General features: G+C 45.8%; 1 pseudogene; it reads right to left on the reverse strand.

Moving 5' to 3' along the window:
• The window catches only part of LOC114283162 (uncharacterized), a 59292-nt pseudogene extending 41240 nt beyond the window's left edge, over positions 1–18052 (reverse strand).
• Positions 18053–24370: the final 6318 nt, after the last annotated feature.

A 24370-nucleotide genomic window follows, 5' to 3' on the forward strand; every position in this document is an offset into this window, starting at 1 on the left:
CCATCTCATAGCATTGCGTATGCTAGGTTGTATGTTAGTCGCATTGTGTATGCCATCTCATTTGCATTGTGTTTGGGATAGGAGTTGGCCCAAGCATGGAAAACGAGGGACGTTTCGTACTCTGAGTGATGGAACGTGTCTCAATTCCCTGTCACCGACACTCCGGATTACCATGATGGAGTTTAGGTCTTGTTATGTTTTCATGTGCATTCATTTCATATTGAGTCATGCAATTCGGCTCCTCGGCCATCATGCATCGATATGCGTGATTAGTAGCACGAGGATCGAGGACTACACTCCCTAAGGAGTAGTCATGCATACATATGTGAATTACTTTGCCATGCCCCTTTGTTGCTCTCTGTTGTAGTAAATCAGAAATCAGCGGCCTTCTGGAGCGTTGTGCAGTATTCCGGCATTAATTGCAAACAGAGGCAAACCGGGGCACCGCAATGGATTTTCGCGCCGGGCAACTCGAGCATGCATCATTCATCATTTGGAACAGAGCTGAGGCGGTCCATGGATTTGCGTGCCAATTTATCTGCTTTCCTAGATTAATTTGTTAATTAATTTGGATTTTGTATTTATTCGGACTGTACTATTCATTCGGACTGTATTATTCTTTTGGACCCTCCGAGTGAGGGCACAATTGTAATAAGTGTGCGTGAGTGTGATGTATGTCTTCTAACCCCACGTCTTTCTCCCTTTTATTTACCAGCTTATGATGGTTAGATTAGGTCATGTTTCAATTAACATACAGTATGATAGCATGTCTGCATTCATTCATCTCTCTTGCATACACCGGGCTCGGCGCATCATACTAACTACATTTGTGTTTCAATTCCGAGTTGAATACTTGTTAGTTGTAGTATTTCACATGCCATCTTTAGAATAGCCGAGCCTATCTTAGTTGTATTTTGCATGTGTTGCATTAGGCATTTTTGTATAGGTAGGATCCTGCATGGGTTTCTAACATAGCTTCTGTTTTGGCTTGGAGTACTCGGTAAGTGTTTATGCTTTAGCATCCTTGCATGTGTGTGAGTGACTGCCATGACAGCATGCTTACTATGAGGCTATGTGCTTATATGATATAACTGCCTGAATGCTTGTGGGTGAAGGTTGGGTTATTTGAATTGGAACAATTCATTAATTGTGAGTTTTAAAGCCCACTAGATAGTGGCAAAATCATGTTTTTCTAAGCCCACCCGAGGGTGGCAAATCCACGTCTTAGCCTACTTGCGGGTAGCACCATCAAACCATTTTCAAATAAACAAACATGAGATGTTTTGTTCCAATTCAGGCAATCCAGTCTATACTTGTATGCTGTGCACATCACATAGTAAGTCTAGGTTAATAACCGGATTAAGAACACATAATGTTTTCAAAATTAGATATCATGGTTAGTAGATGCCAATCTTTGATCGGGCGAGCGGGGGTGCTCACGAAGTGACCTTCCCCAATCGTACCCAAGTTCCCGAGCCGAGGCAACTTTGGTGATGACGGACACGTGGCCTTAGGCAACCAGTCAAGGTTTCTTAAATTTTCCCAAAATAAAATATTTAGGTGGCGACTCTGTATCTGGAAAAGCAGTCCATGTTTGGCACTTCTTTCAAAAAATCTATTTTCAAAAACGATTTTTCGGATTTGGACTCTTTGATGATTTCATCGGTCTTGCATCGCACTCTACGAGATTAGATACAGGACCGTGACTTTGAGTCCAGAACTGTAGTAAGGCCCAAGGGCGCGTCTACAGTTTCTAGCGACTCTGCTGGGGAGTTTAGTGAACTTGACTCGAACTCATGATGTCTTGTTTTGATTACACTTGTGTGTTTCTTTGCATTGCATTGCATATGCATTGGTGTGCCTAGGACACCGTGTTTGCCATCTGCTATTCCTGAACAGTTTGTCGGAGGCTCGCTTCGAGAAGCGTGCCATAAGGCTGACCGGTTATGGGCTCTGCCAGTATGGGAGCACAAACCTCAATTTTACCGGGGCACCCTTTTTGACCATTCGACCTAGTGCATATTCGGAATCCATAGTGACCATTCAAAACTAGGACAGGTTGCTTACCCATTTATAGGTTGTTTGAAACCGCTGCGTGCGTAGTGAAACCCTAGTTCCTGACAAAATAGGACAGGGAAACCTTACCCCCCAACATAGGGGTGTTTTGGCTCTTACTTGTTTGTTATGCGCTTTTAGAGTGCGTCTCTATACGAATGCATGTATCAGTTCGCAAGTTTGGGCATTAGGCCTGCGGGGCACCAGTTCAGTGTTTCTAGGTATCAGGCCTGCGGGCACCGGTTCAGTATTTCTAGGTATCAAGGGCCTGCGGGCGCCAGTTCAATATTTTCAGAATCATCTATCTGCGGGTATCAGATTCAGTTTCGGGGACAGTGATTTGGGAATAGTGATTTGGGAATAACAATCGGTCTTTGAGAACAGTGTATCAATTGCGTGTTAATTATACCCGACTATGTTTTGTGTTTATTTACGCCGTTATGCTGTCCATTTGTCTGCTCGTTTATTTCCTTATTATTGCTTTATTTATCTTTTTGCTAGGGTAATTTAGCACAATTGCTTCAGACCAAGCAGATATTCCCCAAGCACCCTGGACAAGAGGTCGCCGACTCAATCGATCTGAGGATCTGGTCGACGGACAACCAGTGTTTCACTCTCTACCCCCGGTTATCAGACGGAGGCTGAAAAGGCGCAGCGTATCTGAGCAGAGGTTGCCAGAGCAACAGATTACCCCATAAGTGGACAGTAGGATTGAGATACCAACTGTTGCTATAGAGATAGACCTGCCAGTAGTTCAGACAAATCAGGGCAGTATGGCGGGACCGACAGGAGTTGAGGAAATGATGCGTCAGATGCAGGACACCATGAGAGCCATGCAGCAGGATGCTGTTCGCCGAGATGAGTTTGCCAAACAACAGGCCGAGATCATGGCCCAGCAGGCAGAGTTAATTTCCAGGTTACAACAACAAACTGGGGCATCTGCTTCACACCCAGTTCCTCCCCCACCAGGAATCCCGGCACCCGAAGAGGCACCAAATGTCCAGGCAGATACGGACATACCAACGGGGCCAGCTCCGTCCCCCAATTTTGCCCCAGCTATCTAAGGCTCCCACGCCTGTCAATCAACCGGACTCTCCCTTCGAGTTCGAGGTAGACCATACAACACTGAAATTGAGCAAGCTTGAGAAGTTGTTCAAGAAATCCCAAGGGGTAAAGGCTATTCCGGATATCGAGGACGGATATGTCGACGTGGCTGTGATGCTGTCGGATAGGTTTAAAATGCCGTAAATTGATCGCTTCGACGGATCTAGGGACCCCATGGTGCATCTCCGGCTATTTTCAGATATACTACGGCCAATGGGCCTCACCAGACCACAAAAGCTTTCACTATTCGGCCGAACCCTGTCGGGTGTGGCCGCTATCTGGTATGCAAAGTTAGAGGATGATGTCAAGCGAAGTTGGGATGAAATGGCCGAGGCCTTTGTCGCGCAATACTCTTACAATACCCAAATCGAGATTACGACCCGAGATCTCGAAACAACGAGGCAGGAGCCTAAGGAGAGCTTCTCGGATTTCGTAACTCGGGGGAGGGCGAAGGTTTCGATGATGACCCTGAGGCCTACCGACAAAGACCAAATCAGGATGATTGTGCGCAATCTCCAGCCAAAACTGATGCAAAAAATGATTGTGCTCCCCTTTCCCACTTTTTCAGATCTACATGAAATGGGGGTACAAATTGAAGATGCAATGAAACAGGGTTTGATTGACCAAGATAGAGAGCAACCCCGAAGAACTTTTAACCGCAACAACAACACAGGCACCAGCAATGCTACAAATGCTAGAGCTTCAGAAGTAAGCGTGGTCACCACCATTCCCCCTCCCCTTCCAAGACCCATGGCAGTTACACATTTCTCTGGCGCGTCCGGAAGTAACACACAAACCACTCGATTCCAACCCAGAGGCCAAAGAACCTTCACCCCACTGTATATACCCCTGTCCAAGGCTCTAGGGGTATTAATCAAGAAAGGGCACTTAAAGCCCTTGGAGCCGAGGCCATTGCCGAATCCACTCCCTCCTTCTTATAACCCGGCAAAATACTGCGCATATCACCAACAACACGGTCATGACACTGACCAATGTTATAGATTGCGTCATGAGATTCAAGACCTCATCGACAAACAGGTGATTGTACCTCCGGAAAAACCCAATGTCACAACAAACCCTCTCCCACCACACAACCAAGCTCCACCTCCCAAAAGAATCAACTTCATCCAGACTGGGGTCGTGTCTTACGATCCCAGCATATATATCACTCATTCCCACCTGCCTAAGCCGGAGGTGCCTTTTCCTGATTACACTGACTCTTTGTGCATGTTGGATATCTCCAGAATCCAACCCCAGCCATTGGTGGTGACTGGCAAAGATAGGACAGAGGAGATTTTAGAGGAAGATGGAATTGTTCAATCAGGGTTTGAGCAGTTTGGGATTGTCGCTGGGGAAGCCTATGATCCGAGTGATTACATTCTGCCAGCAGACCAGTTTGAGCCTAATATTGAATTGCCAGAGAGGGCAGAGCTGTGTGTGATCTGAGAAGATGGACTTGGGCAGGGGACAGATGATTTGACGGTTGTGGAAAAGGACTTGGCCAACCTCCAGTTTTTCAACGATCAAGATCCGGGAGACGCGGCAGTCGACTGGTTTGATTATGAGGAATCGACATAAGCTACTGGCTGGCTTGATGATTTGCCAGATGTTGTTGACGAAGCTCAACTGGAGCAGGGCCCGGCAGGGGCGAGCATATCAGTGGTGGCCGGAAGGGCCGAAAGTCAGAATGAATCGCCGGAGAACGCCGGTGCTAAGAATTCCGCTCGAGACTTGGGCATCATGAATGCAGGAATTGTTGAACAGCCAGCTGTACTGACGCAGCTGGAACAAGAAAGGTTTGAGAATGCCGAGAGAATTAGGAAAGCTAAGGGCCCTGAGGGGATTGAAAGTGCTGTGTGCACGAAGATAGAGAATGCTGCGAGCATGTGGACGGAGAGTACTGCGAGTGCAATTGAACCGGAGCCAAACAGGTGTCTGTTGGCTGCCGACGAAATGTGGTGGAAAGACGATGATTTATGTATTTCCCACACGGATGAGGATTGGGGGAGTAATCAACCAGATGATACCTGGTATATCAGTGAGGTCGATCATATGACAAGAAGCGGACGGTATTTCAAACCCCCGCACCTAGACCAGGCAGAGGCGTCTGGGAAAGATAAGGAAGCTGAGAGACAGAAAGAGAAGCAAGTCGAAGAAGAGGCTGTACTGAAGCAGTTAAAGAAGATACAAGTGGACATCTCCATCTGGGGACTGCTTATGGCATCGCGAGTGCATCGACAAGCTGTCTTATCGGCCATGGACAAGGCCAAGCTCTCTATAGACACCACGCCTGAACAGCTGGTGGGCTTAATTTTTTCGAGAGGAGCTACCCCGATGTTGACCTTTTCTGACAAAGAACTGCCACCTGAGGGTGCGAACCACAACAAGCCACTCTACATCTCCATGGAGTGCAGAAATAAATGGATACCCATGGTGCTTGTCGACACAGGGTCTACCATCAATGTATGTCCAGCGAGGACTGCTTATGCAATTGGCTTGAAGACCGCGAAATTTGTGCCAACAGCCCAGGTGATTCGGGTTTACGACAACATAAGCAGAGAAGTCATGGGGACAGCGAAAATTCAAACCAACGTTGGACCGGGGTAGCATGAAATTGACTTTCACATCCTAGAGGTTCCCGCCACTTTCAATCTGCTTTTGGGGCGGCCGTGGCTGTATCAAGTGAAGGCAGTTTCTTCTACCTTGCATCAAATGGTGAAATGCCCCCATGGAAAGGGAGTAGCCATTGTTTTTGGGAATTCATCGATCCATCCACCGCCAGAAGTATCTACGCCAGTTTTGGAAATTGAGCACGGTATGGAGGATGTGTTCTTATCCGGTTTTAACCTAGCTGAGGCCCGGGTCATTCAGAACATCTTAGCTGTTAATGAGGGGTTGTATGTCAGTGCTCAATCAGTATACCTCATGAACAAGCTTCAACATATCCCCGGGATGGGATTGGAAAAGAGCGGCCGGAAGAGCGTCGCAGCATCGGCCGAGGTACGACATAATCCACATACCTTTGGTTTGGGTTATCTGCCCACCAAAGAGGATTGGATAATGAAGGGTAAGGAGATGGCTGGGAGAGCCAGAGCGAAGAAGGCGGGGAAGCCTTTTGACTTAATGCACTGGCCCATTCAGGGTACCCTAAACGGGCGCTTCGTCCGGTAGGGGGAGGACTTTCCGTTCTGTGGCTTCCCAGAGCCGTGGCTGAACGCGGAGAGGAAGCGTGTACCGGGGTTTGAGATCTTCTTTGACCTGCAGTTACCCGGGGATGACGTTGCCGGAGAGCAGACAAACCCAATAGCTGAGGTTAAGCAGAGCAAGAAAGTGGAGTCTGAAGACGCCGAAAGTGAAATGGGGGTAGCGCTGGCATGTCTACTTTCAGATCCTCCGATCGAACAGAAGTGCTTGGGGGATAACTTCTCGGTATGCGTGATCGGGAATGGAACGGCTGCGAGCCTACCAGCAAACATTTTGGATGCATCTATCGCACCCCTCTCTCATTTGGCAGTATGAAGAGGGATTTTTGTCCAGCAGCACCGGGTCAGGTAGTGAGCCGGAATCTGATTCCACCGAATCTTGTGAGGCGGAATCAGGTTCCAACTCGACTGAGTCTGAGTCTGGTAATCCTGGGGATGATAACCCAAATGGCACAGTCTTGTCCAGGTCATCTTTTTCTTTCTCTTTTGAGTCTGTTGTAACCGAGGAATCTGACGATTTGGATGTGCTTAATGAGAATCAAGTAGCTGTGGTTTCTGAGTACTTTTCTGTGCCCTTGATTTATTGCATTAATTCAGACTTTCAAAATTTTGATGAAAACGACGAGGAAGAAATTCCTCCGGTCTTACAACGCTTAATTGAACAAGAGCATGAAAGATTTGTTAAACCCTTAATGGATGAAATCACTACCATGAATGTCAGTACTGAGGAGGACCCACGGCTGGTCCAGATCGGGTCCACGTTGTCTTCGGAGGAACGCGAGCGCTTAGTCGCTTTATTAAAAGATTTCAAAGATGTTTTCGCATGGTCCTAAGAAGACATGCCTGGAATCGATCTTGAGATTGTATAGCATCGGATCCCTCTTGACCCCGAGCCCCGACCCGTTAAACAAAAACTCAGAAGGATCCGCCTGGACTAGGCTCTCAAGATTAAGGAAGAAATCACCAAGCAAATTGACGCAGGTTTCCTGAAGGTATCCGAATACCCAACTTGGTTGGCCAACATTGTTCCAGTGCCGAAGAAGGATGGTAGGATCTGAGTATGTGTGGATTTTAGGGATTTGAACAGAGCTAGTCCGAAGGACGACTTTCCCTTGCCGCACATTGATGAGTTAGTGGACTTCACAGCGGGGCATGCTTTGCTTTCGTTTATGGATGGCTTCTCAGGCTACAACCAGATAGTGATGGCACCTGAAGACCGAGAAAAGACTGCCTTCATCACCCCGTGGGGGACCTACTGCTACAGAATGATGTCGTTTGGGCTGAAGAACACTGGAGCTACATATCAACGGGCCGCGACCACAATATTACATGACATGATCCACAAAGAGGTTGAGGTGTACGTGGATAACATGACTGTCAAGTCCAAGGAAAGAGAGGGCCACTACACCGCCTTGCAAAAGTTCTTTCAAAGGATTAGAGAATTCCGGTTGCAGCTGAATCCTCAGAAGTGTACGTTCGGTGTCACAGCAGGGAAAATGCTGGGGTTTCTCATTACACAGAGGGGTATTGAAGTCGACCCTTCCAAAATCAAGGCCATCCTAGAAATACCACCACCAAGGACTGAAAAGGAGGTGCGAGCCTTTCTGGGTAAAGTGCAATTCATAAGACAGTTTATCTCAAAATTAACCTTGACTTGTGAACCACTTCTTGGTCTCCTGAAGAAAGGAAAGAAATTCCAGTGGGACGGCCGATGCCAAGCTGCTTTTGAAAAGATCAAAGAATATTTACAGAACCCACCTGTGTTGTCACCACCAGAACCGGGAAGACCGTTGATATTGTACCTTTCAGTGACTGAGACCACAATGGGTTGCATGCTCGCGCAAGAATCAGAGGACAAAGTGGAAAGGGCCATCTATTATCTGAGCAAGAAGATGCTGGAGTATGAGACTCGTTACACACCATTGGAGAAGGCTTGCTTAGCCTTGGTATGGGCTACCAGGAAGCTGCGGCACTACCTGTTAGCTCACTCTGTAATGTTGGTTTCGAGATTAGATCCCATCAAATATCTCTTCGAGAAACCGGCACTTACGGGTAGGTTAGCTCGTTGGTTGTTGTTGCTTTCCGAATTCGATCTAAAATATGTGATGCGCAAGTCGGTCAAGGGAAGAGCAGTAGTAGAATTCTTAGCTGATCATCCAGTGGAAGGGGGTGAAGCAGTTGAGTACTTATTCCCAGATGAGGCCATTTTGCATATCGACGATGAGTTTTGGACGATGTATTTTGACGGAGCGTCCAACCAGTATGGGTATGGAATAGGAGTGTTGCTGATAGCACCTGACAATTCCCGTATCCCTCTAGCCTTCAAGCTCCGGTTCAAAGTCTCGAACAACAAAGCAGAATATGAGGCATGCATTGTCGGTCTAGAAGTAGCCCTGGAACTAGGGGCAAAACGGTTGGACGTCATCGGGGACTCAAACCTTGTTGTATCTCAAGTGAAAGGAGATAGGAAAGTCAAAGAAGAAAAGATGTTGATGTATCATCAGGCCCTGGACTTGTTAATTCCTCGGTTCGAGAAGCTAAACTTCGCTCATCTAGCAAGAGAGAACAACAGGTTCGCAGATTCACTAGCAACTCTATCTTCTATGATAGACATCCCATTCGGAGTCCGGATGCGTCCAGTCATTATTGATCAGAAGTTTGCGCCAGCTTATGAGTCAATTGCTACTATAGACGAGGTTCAAGATGAGAACCCCTGGTATTACGACATTTGGAACTTCTTAGAGAAAGAGGCGTATCCACCAGGGGCAAATGCCAAAGATAAAAGGGCAATCAGAAGAATGGCCGTTCAATTCATCATCTGCGGAGGTGAATTGTACAAGAGAGGTCATCTGGGAATGCATAAGCTGTGCGTTGAAGCTGAAGAATCAAAACGCCTGATGGAGGCCATCCATGGAGGAGAATGTGGAGCACATATGAACGGGGTAATACTGGCACGGAAGATCCTCAGACAGGGTTATTACTGGTCCACCATGGAGGAGGATTGTATCGGCTTTGTTCGACGATGCCACAAATGTCAGATCCATGCAAACCGCATGAACATCCCGCCGTCGAAGCTGTACAATATGACTTTGCCATGGCCATTTTTAGTTTAGGGAATCGATGTGATCGGGGCTGTCACTCCGAAGGGGTCTAACGGGCATGAGTTCATCCTGGTTGCGATAGATTATTTCACGAAGTGGGTTGAGGCCCAATCCTATGCGGTGTTGAAGGCTTCGCATGTTGCAAAGTTCATCAGGAACAACATCATCTGTCGTTATGGGGTCCCAAACAAGGTCATTTCAGATAATGGTTCCAACTTCAAGAAGGAAGTGATTGATTTGTTAAAGAAATACAACGTAGCTTTTCATAAGTCGTCTACATATCGGCCGCAGTGGTTGAGGCCGCCAACAAGAATATCAAACACATATTGCAGAAGATGGTGGAAACCTACCGGGATTGGCCAGACAAGCTGCCGTTTGCTCTGTGGGGGTACCGAACTTCAATTAGAACTTCTACTGGGGTGACTCCATATTCATTAGTTTATGGGATGGAGACCGTTCTACCTATTGAAATTGAGGTTCCGTCTTTGTGAGTGCTGGCTGAATGTCAGATAGCTGAAGCAGATTGGCAACAGAATAAATTTGAAGAACTCATGCTTTTTGACGAGCGCAGACTGAAAGCACTGTACCATGTTCAAGGCTATCAGCGCAGAATTGCCCGAGCTTTTAACAAAAAAGTTAAGTCCAGGAATCTAAAATAAGGAGATTTGGTGCTCAAAGACAACGGAGCTCCCATCCACGACCCAAGGGGCAAATTCAGACACAATTGGACTGGTCCCTACATCATCATGTCAATCTGGTCAGGTGGAGTTGTGGTTCTAATGGACCTAGTTGGCTTGGAGTTCTCGCAACCGATCAACATGGACAAGTTGAAGAAATATTATCCCTGAGAGGCTCGCTAGGCCGAAAACCCGAAAGGGCGACCTAGGCAAAAGTTAGAGCATTGAAAAAATTGAAAAATATAAAAACTGAGCTCGCAAGGTTAAAAACCCGCAAAGGGCGGCCTTGGCAAAAGTTAGAGCGTAAAAGGAGAGTGAAAATACTCGAGTGAATCTAAGCCTGAACTACGTAAGGCTTGATTCCCATCTTTGGGATACGTAGGCAACTTCATCCTGAAGTTCAGCCATAAACTTTTCCCCGATCAACTTTATCCATTTGATCATCTCGGCCATCTTTGTCTATTCAGTATTCAAGAGTTCGGTTATGATCTCCGGTGCAGTGCTCTTCAGACTGGGGGCAACTTTCCGTTGCTGTGCAATGCCGCGGTAATCTTCAGACTAGGGGCAACTTTCCAGTTGCAGGGATCTGGGATTGTACATCTCAGTGACAGATCTCAGGCATGTCCAGTTCTGATTCCATATCGAAAATGGTTTTGAAAAGTTTTAATAAAAGTTGACTGTGTTCAAGATTAATCTTTTTACAACTTAGACCATTTTTGGACCAAAGTAGAAAACGTTCAGTACCCACAACCTTCAACTTCATTGATTTCAATACAAAGTTCTCCTGCTCTTGCATACAAATTGAAGTTGCTTTTTATTACAATCATAAAGAAAACTTGAAAGTTCTAATGAAGCAATAAATCCGGGGCATAGCTAAGTCAGGTGTTCCTGCGCCCCCTCCCAGAGCTGGTCGAAGCCTCTGATGCCAAAGTGGGCCCTTCCTGTGCCTCTTCATTGAGCCAATCCAAGCACTCATCAGACAAGGTACAATTGAAAGTGGGAGCAGGGGCCAGGAACTCTCTAGTCCTCCATGCTGTGGCATACCGGGCAAGCTGTGCGCCTCAAACCGGGAATACAGCAGGATACTCTATCCCCTCTGGCGGGCAAGTCTGATCATGGCCGAACTGACGCCGGAACCGGAATGGAAAGTAGAACACACAGTGAGTCTGACCAATCAACTGGATCCCGGTCTGCCAGGACATGCTATAGCTCATTGCTGGAAGATTGAGCCAAGGACAGTGCCAAGCAATGCGATCCGCAGACAAATTGCACATCTAGTCGAACCACCATCCCTCATCAAGGTCATCGACTAGTCGTTGCCGGAAGAAGTAGCCATGAGCTGAGTAGGCTGGGCAAGAGTCCACAACTTGCAATTTATCCATCAACCATACTTGGGGAGGGATTGGAAAATGAGAGAATAAAGAATAAAGAGATGTACGATGAGAGAAAAGTAAGAAAAGGGTTTTGTGAGAAAAACCGAGCCTGAGGGCCGAGTGATGTGAGCAACATATATGTGAGAAAGGATGGGAAACATTACCTGCAGCAGTAGTGGACTCCCCGCGAATCTGGTCGTCTCTCGGCGATAGAAAGCATCCAAGCCCATCAGCGTCTCGGCCAATGTCAGGGCAATGCAGCTCTTTCCTTCTTTCAAGCCTTGAGCAACTTCAATCAGACGGATGCTAGATTCGCTAAAGCCCGGGGCAAGCAAAAAGTGAGATAGCATGCACAAGCAAAGGGCGTGTTGCCGAAAACCTTGCCAATAATGGTCGCCGCGGTTATCGGCATCAGAAAAGCGATGAATCAAGCCAAGGATATCCAGTTCCCCGTTGTAGATCAGAGACCGAGCATCGTGCCTGGTGAGCCCACACATCTATCCTAAAGCTTGGGCGTGACCGAAGCGAAGCTGGGACAAAATCTCTTCATGGCGCTCGGATTCCATCAAAACTTGAAAATCTTCGAAGGTCGGATACATCTCTTGCCCGCCGAAGCTAAAGACATGTGTTATCGGATTCCAAAACCTCACCGTGGCATGAAGGAACGGAATGTGCAGCGAAGTACGGCTCAACGTGAATAGTGCATTCAAGCCGAAACCCCGGAAGTTCAACTTTTCCGAGCCATCTAGAGAAGCAATCCAAGCTGTGAGATTTTGGGTAAGAAATGCTTCCATTTTGGTGCAAAACTAAGATGAAATGAGAGAACCACGAGGCTGGAGTTTTTAAAGAGGATAAGGCACTGTTCGGAGGACACGTGTCAAAAATTTGGTGGTTGCCAAGCTAGGTGGCCAGCCGGCCACCTTTTCTGGTAGGCCGACCACCCCTCTCCCCTCTAATGCAAAAAGCTGGTCGGCCAGCTCCCTTTAGTGGTCGGCCATCAAGAAGAGGGTGGCTTTGGTCTTGTTCTAGCCTCTAGAAGAAAGTTCCAAGCATTTCCATGCATTGGGGGCCTTAAAGATGCGAGTTTTCCTATGTTTTGGATGCGTTCCGTCACCCAGATCGTCCGAAATGTATTTGTTTATCGAGTTGTTGTTTAGTCTTGCTTATCGAGTTGTTGTTTTTCTTATCGAGTTATTGTTTTGCTTATCGAGTTGTTGTTTTGTTTGTCGAGTTGTCAAGTTTATCGAGTTGTTATGTTTTGTCGAGTTGACGAGTTTTGTGTATTGAGTTGTTACTCTTTGTTTATCAACATTGTTGTGTCTTGCTTATCGAGTTGTAAACTTGCTAAGGTTCTGTCCTTTCTTAGTAAGTTAAGTTGCTTTGTTTGTTACGTCGGTTCACTACCTGACTTGGCAATTTTCAATGCATGATTTCCATTCAATCTCATTTTTGTGCAAAATAATGCGATGCGATGCAAGAACATAAAATACAACAATTTTTTGAACAAAAGCTGTTTCATTCCATCATGCCTCATTTGTTACAACATTTTACAACAAGGGTACAAGTTTTACAGAAAATAAAACTGCCTAATAATGTACAATGTGCTACAACTACTAGTAAAAAAGGCAAATAAAGCAGGAACATCTGTGCACTCAAGCACAGGAGTAAGAGGCCCTCTTCGTCCTCTTCTGCGGAACAGCCTCAGCACCATCATCGCCATCTGAGTCAGAGCTGTCATCCTCGAGATCCTCCTCGGCATCATCTCCGCCCTCAGAACCAGACTCAGAGTCATCCTCTCTGCCAGCAGATGTCTCTGACTGACGATGCACGCACTCCTCCTCCTTACTGGACTCCTCCTCAATGATATGTTCTCGGCGCCCACCTCGTCTGCGAGACGACTCCCCTCTCCCGGCTCCTCGAGAAGGCCTAGATGGCCCAGCTCCTCCGAAAGGCCCAGATGGCCCGACCTGTGGTCTGGTATATATTGGAGGCATCTGAAAAGAAAGAGTGTAATTTGAATACATCAGTCAAAATATGTATATCAGATGTACGGATAAAAAGCTACATGGAGTGGATGTGTGCAAATATAGTACATAGATGTGGTGTGTGTCAGATGTGCTCTCCGCATACAGTCGGTCAATCAATGCAGTGAAATGTTCAAATTTAGCATGTCATCAGAAATATGATAAATACAAGAAAACTGAACAATACCGAGATGCCCATGATGGACAGCTGTGCCTCTCTCCGCAAGACCATGCCTTCGAGCGAGGCCACTAACCCGAGTAACCCCTCAGCATATTCTGTGGTAGGCTGCAGACGCAAGTGTAAATCATCAGTGAATGAATGAATGTCCAAATATCTGAGTGATAAAGCAAAGCTATAAAACATACCGGTGGTGAGTCAAGGTCTCTGGTGTATGGATGATATGGCATAGGAGGCTCTAGCAGAATTGGGTAGGAAGCCCTGTAACTCCATCCCGTCAACTCAGTCAGGATACTTGGCCATCTGGCATCATGATAAGTCGGGGGAATCGGGGGGACCAGTCTAGCCCCACCTCTGGATGTGCCAGCCCTACTGGCCGAAGGAATGTCTCTGGCTTGGGTGTGACTCGAAGACGGCATGCCGGTAGACCTCCTCGAGGGAGTACGAACACCTGTCAATGGAGGCATCAAGTAGGTGTGACGGTAAGTCGCGTACTCCCCGTCTTCCAAATGCAACAGTGCATCAATGCCCAGCCTAGCATCAATGACACCCTGGGGAGTAAGCCTATCAGCGAGACGCATATCGTCTGGGGGTGCTGAAAGGACACTCGACTCAGGGAAGCCCATAGTCTGACGGAGGAAGCGTTCCCCCAGGAACCAAGCCCTACCAACTGGCCCCTCGAACAAGATCCTATACCGGGAGGAGGCCCATCCTCCAGCAAACTGGAATCGGAGATCCTCACCCAGAGGTGCCCAGGGCTGCCATAAGATCTGCAGATAGCCAATGCATAAGCCGATTAGAAATCGCAAATGTCCAAAATGAATCAAAGATGAACACGAGAAGAACTGAGAGTTCTGACATACCTCGGTCGTTCGCACAGTGTCAAAATACTACCGTAGGTAAGGAAGAGTCTCCCGGGGCCGCGACCGGTACTGGCCCTCGAAGACGAGTGAATAAGGGGTCATGAGAGGGGCCTCCACCTCGAGCTCCGGGGCTAGCGTCGGAAAGTACGCGAAGACCCATAACTGTGGAAAATAGGGCAAAAGCCATCAGAATACAAAATGCTGACTGCAGAATCTGAATACAGAATGCTGAAGGCAGAATGTAAGTACAGAATGTAAAGTGTGCCGTGTGTGCAATATTACAAATAATGAAAAACAGAAATGTGAATCAAGAGGGCAGAAGGTACCTCCCAAGCTCTCCAATAGCCGCCGACTATGTTCCCCCGTCCGCGGGAGGTCGCACTTATATAGCAATAGAGAGTAGCCAAGCTGGCGCCACCCCAGTCATACTGACTAACCTGTGTGAGGTCTACCAAGGCACTCAGCAAATATAGCCCAACGGTGTTCCCCCTGTCGGCGAACAGAGTGGTCCCGAAGAGGAACATCAAAAACCCGCGAGTGTACTGTGCAATCTCCTCAAGAGTCTCGGGCCCAGTCCCCCTGAATTGTGCAGAAAACCAGGTATATCAGACTCGGCCCGAAGATCGGTCTACTGGTGGGCGAGCTCCCAACAGATGAATCCAGGCTGCCTCCCACTCGTCCATGTCCTCATCGTAAGGGGTCGCCCAGCATCCCACGTCAAGGCCCGTCAACACGGCGAAGTCAAATGGGGTCATGGTCATGTCCCCGGCGGTTGAGAAATGGAAGGAGTTGGTGGTGTCCCACCATCTCTCCACCAGAGCGCCCATCAATGTCTGGCTAGCTGGATAACGAGATATCCCGGTACAAAAGGTCCCGAATCCTGCTAGATCAACCCAATCGCGGACAGCCTCTGGGAGCTCCGCGTACCAATCTCTCGCAGCAATAGAACTGTATCCCCGCGTAACGCGGGAGGATGTCTGCATTCATCACGAACACATGGATTCAGTTTCAGAATAGAATGAATAAACTGTATGCAAATAAAGGAAATGTGCTGTGTGCAAATCAAATCACTTTTAATTAAATGTGGGCTGCGTGTTCACCATCAAATTTGGGCTGCGTGTTCAGATTTCAGAAATTTAAAGTTTGGGCTGTATGTTCAACTTTCAATTAAATGTGGGCTGCGTGTTCACCATCAAATTTGGGCTGCGTGTTCAAATTTTAGAAATTTAAAGTTTGGGCTGCGTGTTCAACTTTCAATTAAATGTGGGTTGTGTGTTCACCATCAAATTTGGGCTGCGTGTTCAAATTTCAAAAATTTAAAGTTTGGCCTGCGTGTTCAACTTTTGATTAAATGTGGGCAGCGTGTTCACCATCAAATTTGGGCTGCATGTTCAGATTTCAGAAATTTAAAGTTTGGGTTGCGTGTTCAACTTTCAATTAAATGTGGGCTGTGTGTTCACCATCAAATTTGGGCTGCGTGTTCAAATTTCAGAAATTTAAAGTTTGGGTTGCGTGTTCAACTTTCAATTAAATGTGGGCTGCGTGTTCACCATCAAATTTGGGCTGCGTGTTCAGATTGTAGAAATTTAAAGTTTGGGCTGCGTGTTCAGAATCAAATGTGGGCTGCGTGTTCAGATTTCAACAATTTAAAATTTGGGCTGCGTGTTCAACTTTCAATCAAATGTGGGCTGCGTGTTCACCATCAAATTTGGGCTGCGTGTTCAGATTTCAAAAATCTAAAGTTTGGGCTGCATGTTCAACTTTCAATCAAATGTGGGCTGCGTGTTCACCATCAAATTTGGGCTGCATGTTCAGATTTCAGAAATCTAAAGTTTGGACTGCGTGTTCAACTTTCAATTAATTGTGGGCTGCGCGTTCACAATCAAATTTGGGCTGCGTGTTCAGATTTCAGAAATCTAAAGTTTGGGCTGCGTGTTCAACTTTCAATTAAATGTGGGCTGTGTGCTTACCATCAAATTTGGGTTGCGTGTTCAAATTTCAGAAATTTAAAGTTTGGGCTACGTGTTCAACTTTCAATTAAATGTGGACTGTGTGTTCAACATCAAATTTGGGTTGCGTGTTCAAATTTCAGAAATTTAAAGTTTGGGCTGCGTGTTCAACTTTCAATTAAATGTGGGCTGTGTGTTCACCATCAAATTTGGGCTGCGTGTTAAAATTTCAGAAATTTAAAGTTTGGGCTGCGTGTTCAACTTTCGATTAAATGTGGGCTGCGTGTTCACCATCAAATTTGGGTTGCGTGTTCAGATTTTGGAAATTTAAAGTTTGGGCTGCGTGTTCGACTTTCAATTAAATGTGGGCTATGTGTTCACCATCAAATTTGGGTTGCGTGTTTGAATTTCAGAAATTTAAAGTTTGGGCTGCGTGTTCAACTTTCCATCAAATGTGGGCTGCGTGTTCACCATCAAATTTGTGCTGCGTGTTCAGATTTCAAAAATCTAAAGTTTGGGCTGCGTGTTCAACTTTCAATCAAATGTGGGCTGCGTGTTCACCGTCAAATTTGGGCAGCGTGTTCAGATTTCAGAAATCTAAAGTTTGGGCTACGTATTCAACTTTCAATTAAATGTGGGCTGCGTGTTCACAATCAAATTTGGGCTGTGTGTTCAGATTTCAGAAATCTAAAGTTTGTGCTGCGTGTTCAACTTTCAATTAAATGTGGGCTGCGTGTTCACCATCAAATTTGGGCTGCGTGTTCAGATTTTAGAAATTTAATGTTTGGGCTGCATGTTCAACTTTCAATTAAATGTGGCTTGCGTGTTCACAATCGAATTTGGGCTGCGTGTTCAGATTTCAAAAATTTGAAGTTTGGGCTGCGTGTTCACCATCAAATTTGGGCTGTTTGTTCAGATTTTAGAAATTTAAAGTTTGGGCTGTGTGTTCAACTTTCAATTAAATGTGGGCTACGTGTTCACCATTAAATTTAGGCTGTGTGTTCAGATTTCAGAAATTTAAAGTTTGGGCTGCGTGTTCAACTTCAATCAAATGTGAATTGTATGTTCACAATTAAATTTGGGCTGTATGTTCCGATTTCAGAGATTCAGGTGATTGAGCTATGTGTTCAAGACGGAGTATTGTGTTATAAACTAAGCGTATAGAACAAGTTGTGTGCTAAAATGAGCAGAAGCGTGGCATGCGAATGTGTTCAGAACGAGCAATAAGCATACATAACATGAAATGTAAGGAAAATGCAGAATAAAGGCAGGAAATGTAAAAAAGTGAAGTACATACCTCTCGTGCCTCATGAAAGAGATGGGTCTCCAGCTCCCGCAATAGCAGGTCTACAGGAGCTCGAGGGTCGAAGTCGGTAAAATGATAAAAAATCGCCCGAGGGAGGACATGAGTCGAAGGATCGTACCTCTCGGGGATAAAAGGGTGAACCCTCGGATGCAAAGTCATGATGTCAGGCTCTCCTCCGACGCCTGGAGAACCTCCACCGTGGGGAAATTGACCCGCCATTTCAAGAAATCTGCAAAAAGGAGCAAAAATGAGCGAAATGAGCCAAAATTGGAAAAAGTCAACAAAAGTCAACTCTCGGGAAATGAAAAAGTCAACAAAAGTCAACTCCTGAGAAAATCTTCCAAATATTGAGACAAACTTACCTCAAGTGGTGAAAATGAGAAAAGAAGCTCCGAAATCAAATTTTAATCGGCTCAAAGTGAAGAGAACTGAAAGTTTTCGCGAAACAACTTGGCGTGGGGCGTTGGAAAACGCGTATAGAGCGCAAATCTGAGAGAGAAAATGGTCTAGGAAGGAGGAGAAGGCAGTTTCGAATCTGAAGTTATGAGGAAAAGAGCTTTGGACATGTATATTTAAACAAATGGGAGCAAAAAGACCAAACTGCCCCGGATTTGGGCTAGGTGGTCGGCCGGCCACCTTTTCTGGTAGGCCGACCACCCCTTGCACTCCAACCTGGTCGGTGGCCTCCCTTGGACTCCAAACCTGGTCGGTGGTGTTCCCAAGGTGGTCTACAAGGTCTCTGCAAATTTTGGTGATGATTGGAGTCCTCGAGACCCGAGAAATTACAAGGAAAGTGCACTTTTCGTCGCGAAATCCCTCCGCGGGAACTCTAACTCCAACTTTCGATGCGTGTTTCATCGTCACTCGTCAAGAGCAAGATGTATCCTTTTTAAGTATGCTGTGACCCTTTCTAGAGGTAAACCGGAGGTCGCAATTAAATTGCACTCGTCGAAACTTGCATTTCTTTGCTCGTTGTTTCGCGCCAAACATGCATTCGAATTTGCACTTATCTTGCATTGTTATGCACGTCACTTGCATTCTCATGCATACCACTTGCATTGTTGTGCATGTTTCATTGGTATTGTTATACCCTCACGCTTAGCTTACGTTGTTACGCGCGTATCTCTTGCATTGCGATGCACTTTCCCATCGGCACCCTGCTCGTCTGCATTCGAGGTAGCGTTGAACATGTGTTGCTAACTATGTCGTACTTGTCAAGTTTCTTCCTCTTTCAGGCATGATATTGTATGTACGGTTCATTTGGAGCTAGTGCGACCAGACGAATCGCGCAAGTATTGTATCTTCTCCGTGTGAGACATGGCGAGAATCGAACGATTCTCCGCATTCTTAAACTGCATGAAATGTAGTTGTTGCTTTGCATTCTTGCTTAAAACTGTTGCGTGTGCGCTTCATTACAGCTTGCTGCTTTGCATGATCATAAGTTATATCCGGCTTTGTGCATATCATTTTGCATTTTGCCCCTGCCTGCGGGCATGCCTGCGGGCACATCTTTGTTATCTTGTATGTTTTGTCTAAGTCTTTGGCCTCGTCAAAAATGGGTCGTCTCTGGGCTTTGACATTCACTCCCGTCACGTGTGACTTCCGAGTTCTGCCAAAGAGGGGCAACTGTAAACACCCCATTTTTGACCAACGTTTAGACTCAGACGTCACCAGTTGAGCGCTCGGTGATGTTGAATATTGTGCTCGTTCTGAAGTTGCGGAGTCTTGGCTGAGAGCCTTGCCTCCAGACTTCGGAGCTCTTTTATGATTTGCCTCGGTTTACGAACCAAGTCCTGTTTTCTCTGTTTTCTCTTCCCAAAGGGAGGGAGAGGTCTCGTAGACCATCTCTCAGTGGCCGTAGGCTACGTTTCGTGGTCGTAGGCCATTTTTCCCGTTTGGAGCCCGGTTTCCAGTTTTCGGAGCCGTCGGCCGTGTGCCTTGGTTCGGGACCGCTTAGCTACCTCCGATTGCTCTGGTTTTTGGCACACACCTTGTTTCCTTCCTTTAGAGGGACACTGTGGCCCGGGAGACCACCTTCGTGGTCATACGCCACTTCCGGCGCCTAACAGCCTGTTTTCGGGGCCCCAAACTGCACATTTTGGCCCCCGAACCTTCGTTGTGCATCTGTTTTGGTCCGTTTTTGGTAGAGACCCTATTTTCATTGTTAGAAAGGTGGTAGGATGGTGGCCGGCCACCTTTTCCCCTGAAAAGCCAGTTTTCTCATTTTCTCTCTCTAAAAGCCGATTTTTCTGACAGAAAGATGGCTTTTCTCACTTTTGAGCCACATTTTCTGACTTTTCATACCACCATTGTGATCTACTCATCTGGGAGGCCACCAATATGGGTAGGCCAGCCAAAAATTCACCTTGACCCTTTTGAACCTTGCTTAAAAACTAGCTTTTCTCTCTCTTGGGTCACATTTTCTAGTTTTTCTCCACACAGCTATATTCTACTCATCTGGGAGGCCACCTTTCTGGGTAGGCCGACCAGCATTTTTGCTTGAACCTTTTGACCCCTAGTCGGCCGACCAGGGGGAGTGGCCGGCCGGCCACTTGAACTGGTCGGCCTGCTTATTGCTTTTGCCCTTTCTGAGTGTAATGCAGTTGTGCCAGCTGGAGACCATTTGGTGCATCCTCCATACACGTGTATGGAGGATCTTTGAAGCTTCCAAGAGAAGCTTTGGAGTCTCTTCTCTATAAGAGAGGCCCTCCTCTTCATCTCAGTTGGTTAGACATTTTTGGCCAAGGCACATAACCTCCCACCTCCATTGCTACTACTCCAAGCTCCAAAACCCTAACTTTCTTGGTCCATTTACACTACAACCCTTAGCACCACACCTCCATCATCCATTCCAGAACCTTGGAAGCCATTTGCAGAGGTTGGAAGCTCATCAACTTGGTCCAAAAGCTGCTGGAGGTCGGCTCTTCAAGGGTAAGTCCTCATTTCCCCCGTTTTTGCATTATTTTGCCCTATACCTTAGCTCCATTTGCAAGCATTTTTGAGCCTTGGTGTAAACTTAAGATAGTCTTATTTTGAGCTCTTCTTCATGTTTGTTTAAGGTCACTTTACTGTTTGAGGTCATCTACTTCCTTGTTTGTTCAATCTCTCTTTTAGGGCTATTTTTGCATCATACTTTAGCCTTACTTGTGAACATTTTCGAGATTTGTTATGAACTGGAAAAAGTCTTGTTTTGAGCTCCTCTTCAAGTTTTGTCAAGGTCCTATTTCTTTTTGGGGTCATCTTCCCCCTATGCATGCTTCATCTCTTCATGATTAAGGCTATGCATTAGAGCACTTGCATTGCCCATGGTTTGGCCTCTTAGCCACTGAAATCTAGTGGATTTTCAGTGGCTTGGATACTTTTTTGAGGGCCAAAATTAGAGGGGGGTGACCCCCTCTCTCCTTGTCTTGTTTGGGGATCTTTTAGGCCTTCCAAAGGGACCCTATTTTGCATGCATTGAAGTCACTTTTTGGGTCCAATTTTGTGAGTTTTGGGGTCTTCCTTAGGTCTATCCAGGGCCCTTTTGGCCATTTTTTATACCTACAATGCATGTGTAGAACAATTTCATTCAAGGCCTTTTGAGGAGGCCTTTCTTTCCATGTTTCCTAGACTGATTTCAGGGCCCATTTTGTGAGTTTTAGGGCTGTCATAACTCATTTACAGAGTTTTTTTGGTCATGCTATGTGTCTATCTTATATGTGCTTAACAACCCCTTGAATGGCCTTCCAAAGAAGCCCCTCATTTTTACATGCATTGGCTGTATTTCAGTAATTATTTGGGCATATTTTGGCATGTTTTATTCACTGTTTTTGGCTGGTTTGGTGAGTTCTCATTTGCTTCATATATTTGCCTTATAAACCATGTTTGCTAGTCAATGTTGCATGCTATTTTAGTCTATCATTTTAGCATCTTTTGGCCATGCTCTAAACTAGAAATGTGCATGTTTTGGGATGGCCTTGGTTCTGTCTTTAGACTTCATGATCAAATAATGCTTTCTTTGTATACTTGTGGTTCAATGCATGTGCCTAATATTGAGTTTCGGGGCATATTCCACGCATCGGGTGCCATATTTCCATGTTTCGGGACCATTTAGCATTATGTTTCAGTGCTAAAAATTACATGTTTGAATGCCATGCTTCATCCTTGCCATGTTTTGGTAGAGTGGCATTCAATGCCTTAGGTTCGGTCCTCGGTTTGCGTGCATGTTTGCACACATTTCGATTGTCTCTTTTTCATCTTACGGCTACTGACGTGAGTGTGGCTGAGGTCCACTTATGTTGGTGTAAGTCCATTATGCATTGTGTATGCCTTTTCAATTCATAGCATTGCGTATGCTAGGTTGCATGTTAGTCGCATTGTGTATGCCATCTCATAGCATTGCGTATGCTAGGTTGTATGTTAGTCGCATTGTGTATGCCATCTCATTTGCATTATGTTTGAGATAGGAGTTGGCCCAAGCACGGGAAACGAGGGACGTTTCGTACTCCGAGTGACGGAACGTGTCTCAATTTCCTGTCACCGACACTCCGGATTACCCATGATGGAGTTTAGGTCTTGTTGTGTTTTCATGTGCATTCATTTCATATTGAGTCGTGCAATTCGGTTCCTCGGCCATCATGCATCGATATGCATGATTGGTGGCACGAGGATCGAGGACTACACTCCCTGAAGAGTAGTCATGCATACATATGTGAAATACTTTGCCATGCCCCTTTGTTGCTCTCTGTTGCAGTAAATCAGAAATCATCGGCCTTCTGGAGCGTTGCGCAGTATTCCGACATTAATTGCAAACAGAGGCAAATCGGGACACCGCAATGGATTTTCGCGCCGGGCAACTCGAGCATGCATCATTCATCATTTGGAATAGAGCTGAGGCGGTCCATGGATTTGCATGCCAATTTATCTGCTTTCCTAGATTAATTTGTTAATTAATTAGGATTTTTGTATTTATTCGGACTGTACTATTCATTCGGACTGTATTATTCTTTTGGACCCTCCGAGTGAGGGCATAATTGTAATAAGTGTGCGTGAGTGTGATGTATGTCTTCCAACCCCACGTCTTTCTCCCTTTTATTTACCAGCTTATGATGGTTAGATTAGGGCATGTTTCAATTAGCATACAGTATGATAGCATGTCTGCATTCATTCATCTGTCTTGCATACACAGGGCTCGGCGCATCATACTAACTGCATTTGTATTTCAATTCCGAGTTGAATACTTGTTAGTTGTAGTATTTCACATGCCATCTTCAGAATAGCCGAGCCTATCTTAGTTACATTTTGCATGTGTTGCATTAGGCATTTCTGTATAGTTAGGATCATGCATGGATTTCTAACATAGCTTCTGTTTTGGTTTGGAGTACTCGGTAAGTGTTTATGCTTTAGCATCCTTGCATGTGTGTGAGTTACTGCCATGATAGCATGCTTACCATGAGGCTATGTGCTTATATGATATAACTGCCTGAATGCCTGTGGGTGAAGGTTGGGTTATTTGAATTGGAACAATTCATTAATTGTGAGTTTTAAAGCCCACTAGATTGTGGCAAAATCATGTTTTTCTAAGCCCACCCGAGGATGGCAAATCCATGTCTTAGCCTACTTGCGAGTAGCACCATCAAACCATTTTCAAATAAACAAACATGAGATGTTTTGTTCCAATTCAGGCGATCCAGTCTATACTTGTATGCTGTGCGCATCACATAGTAAATCTAGGTTAATAACCGGAATAAGAACACATAATGTTTTCAAAATTAGATATCATGGTTAGTAGAGGCCGATCTTTGACCGGGCGAGCGGGGCTGCTCATGAAGTGACCTTCCCCAATCGTACCCAAGTTCCCGAGCCGAGGCAACTTTGGTGATGACGGACACGTGGCCTTAGGCAACGAGTCAAGGTTTCTTAAATTTTCCCAAAATAAAATATTTAGGTGGCGACTCTGTATCTGGCAAAGCAGTCCATGTTTGGCACTTCTTTCAAAAAATCTGTTTTCAAAAACCGATTTCCCGAATTTGGACTCTTTGATGATTTCATCGGTCTTGCATCGCACTCTGCGAGATTAGATACAGGACCGTGACTTTGAGTCCTGAACTGTAGTAAGGCCCAAGGGCGCGTCTACAGCAAGGCATGCAAGATGTGTCTAAACCAAGTAAAAACAGAGCTATATTATGACATAATAAGCACAAATATCAGTTAGGACATGGCTAACATGAAACTAAATTAGATGCTCACACAAGAGGCTAAAATGGCCCTTTTCAAGGACAACAAGGAGAGGGGGTGGCCCTCTCCTTCTTAGGACCTCAAGGCACCATCCTCACCACTGAAATCCCTCAAGATTTCAGTGATGAGGAGGCCCAAAGACAATGGTCCCGGAGCTCACCAAAAATGCACAAAAATGGAGCCTAACAAGGCTTAAGAGGGGTCAAACAACCTCAAAGCTCAAAACACTCTTAAACAACTATTAGAGTAGACAAAAGCAAGACTTTTATATGTTATACACCAAGTCTAAAAACAGTTGCAAGGTAGTAAAAAAAACTATGC

Source organism: Camellia sinensis, chromosome 5, assembly GCF_055761805.1.
Source record: "Camellia sinensis isolate YWXY chromosome 5, ASM5576180v1, whole genome shotgun sequence".
Taxonomy (NCBI): Eukaryota; Viridiplantae; Streptophyta; class Magnoliopsida; order Ericales; family Theaceae; genus Camellia; species Camellia sinensis.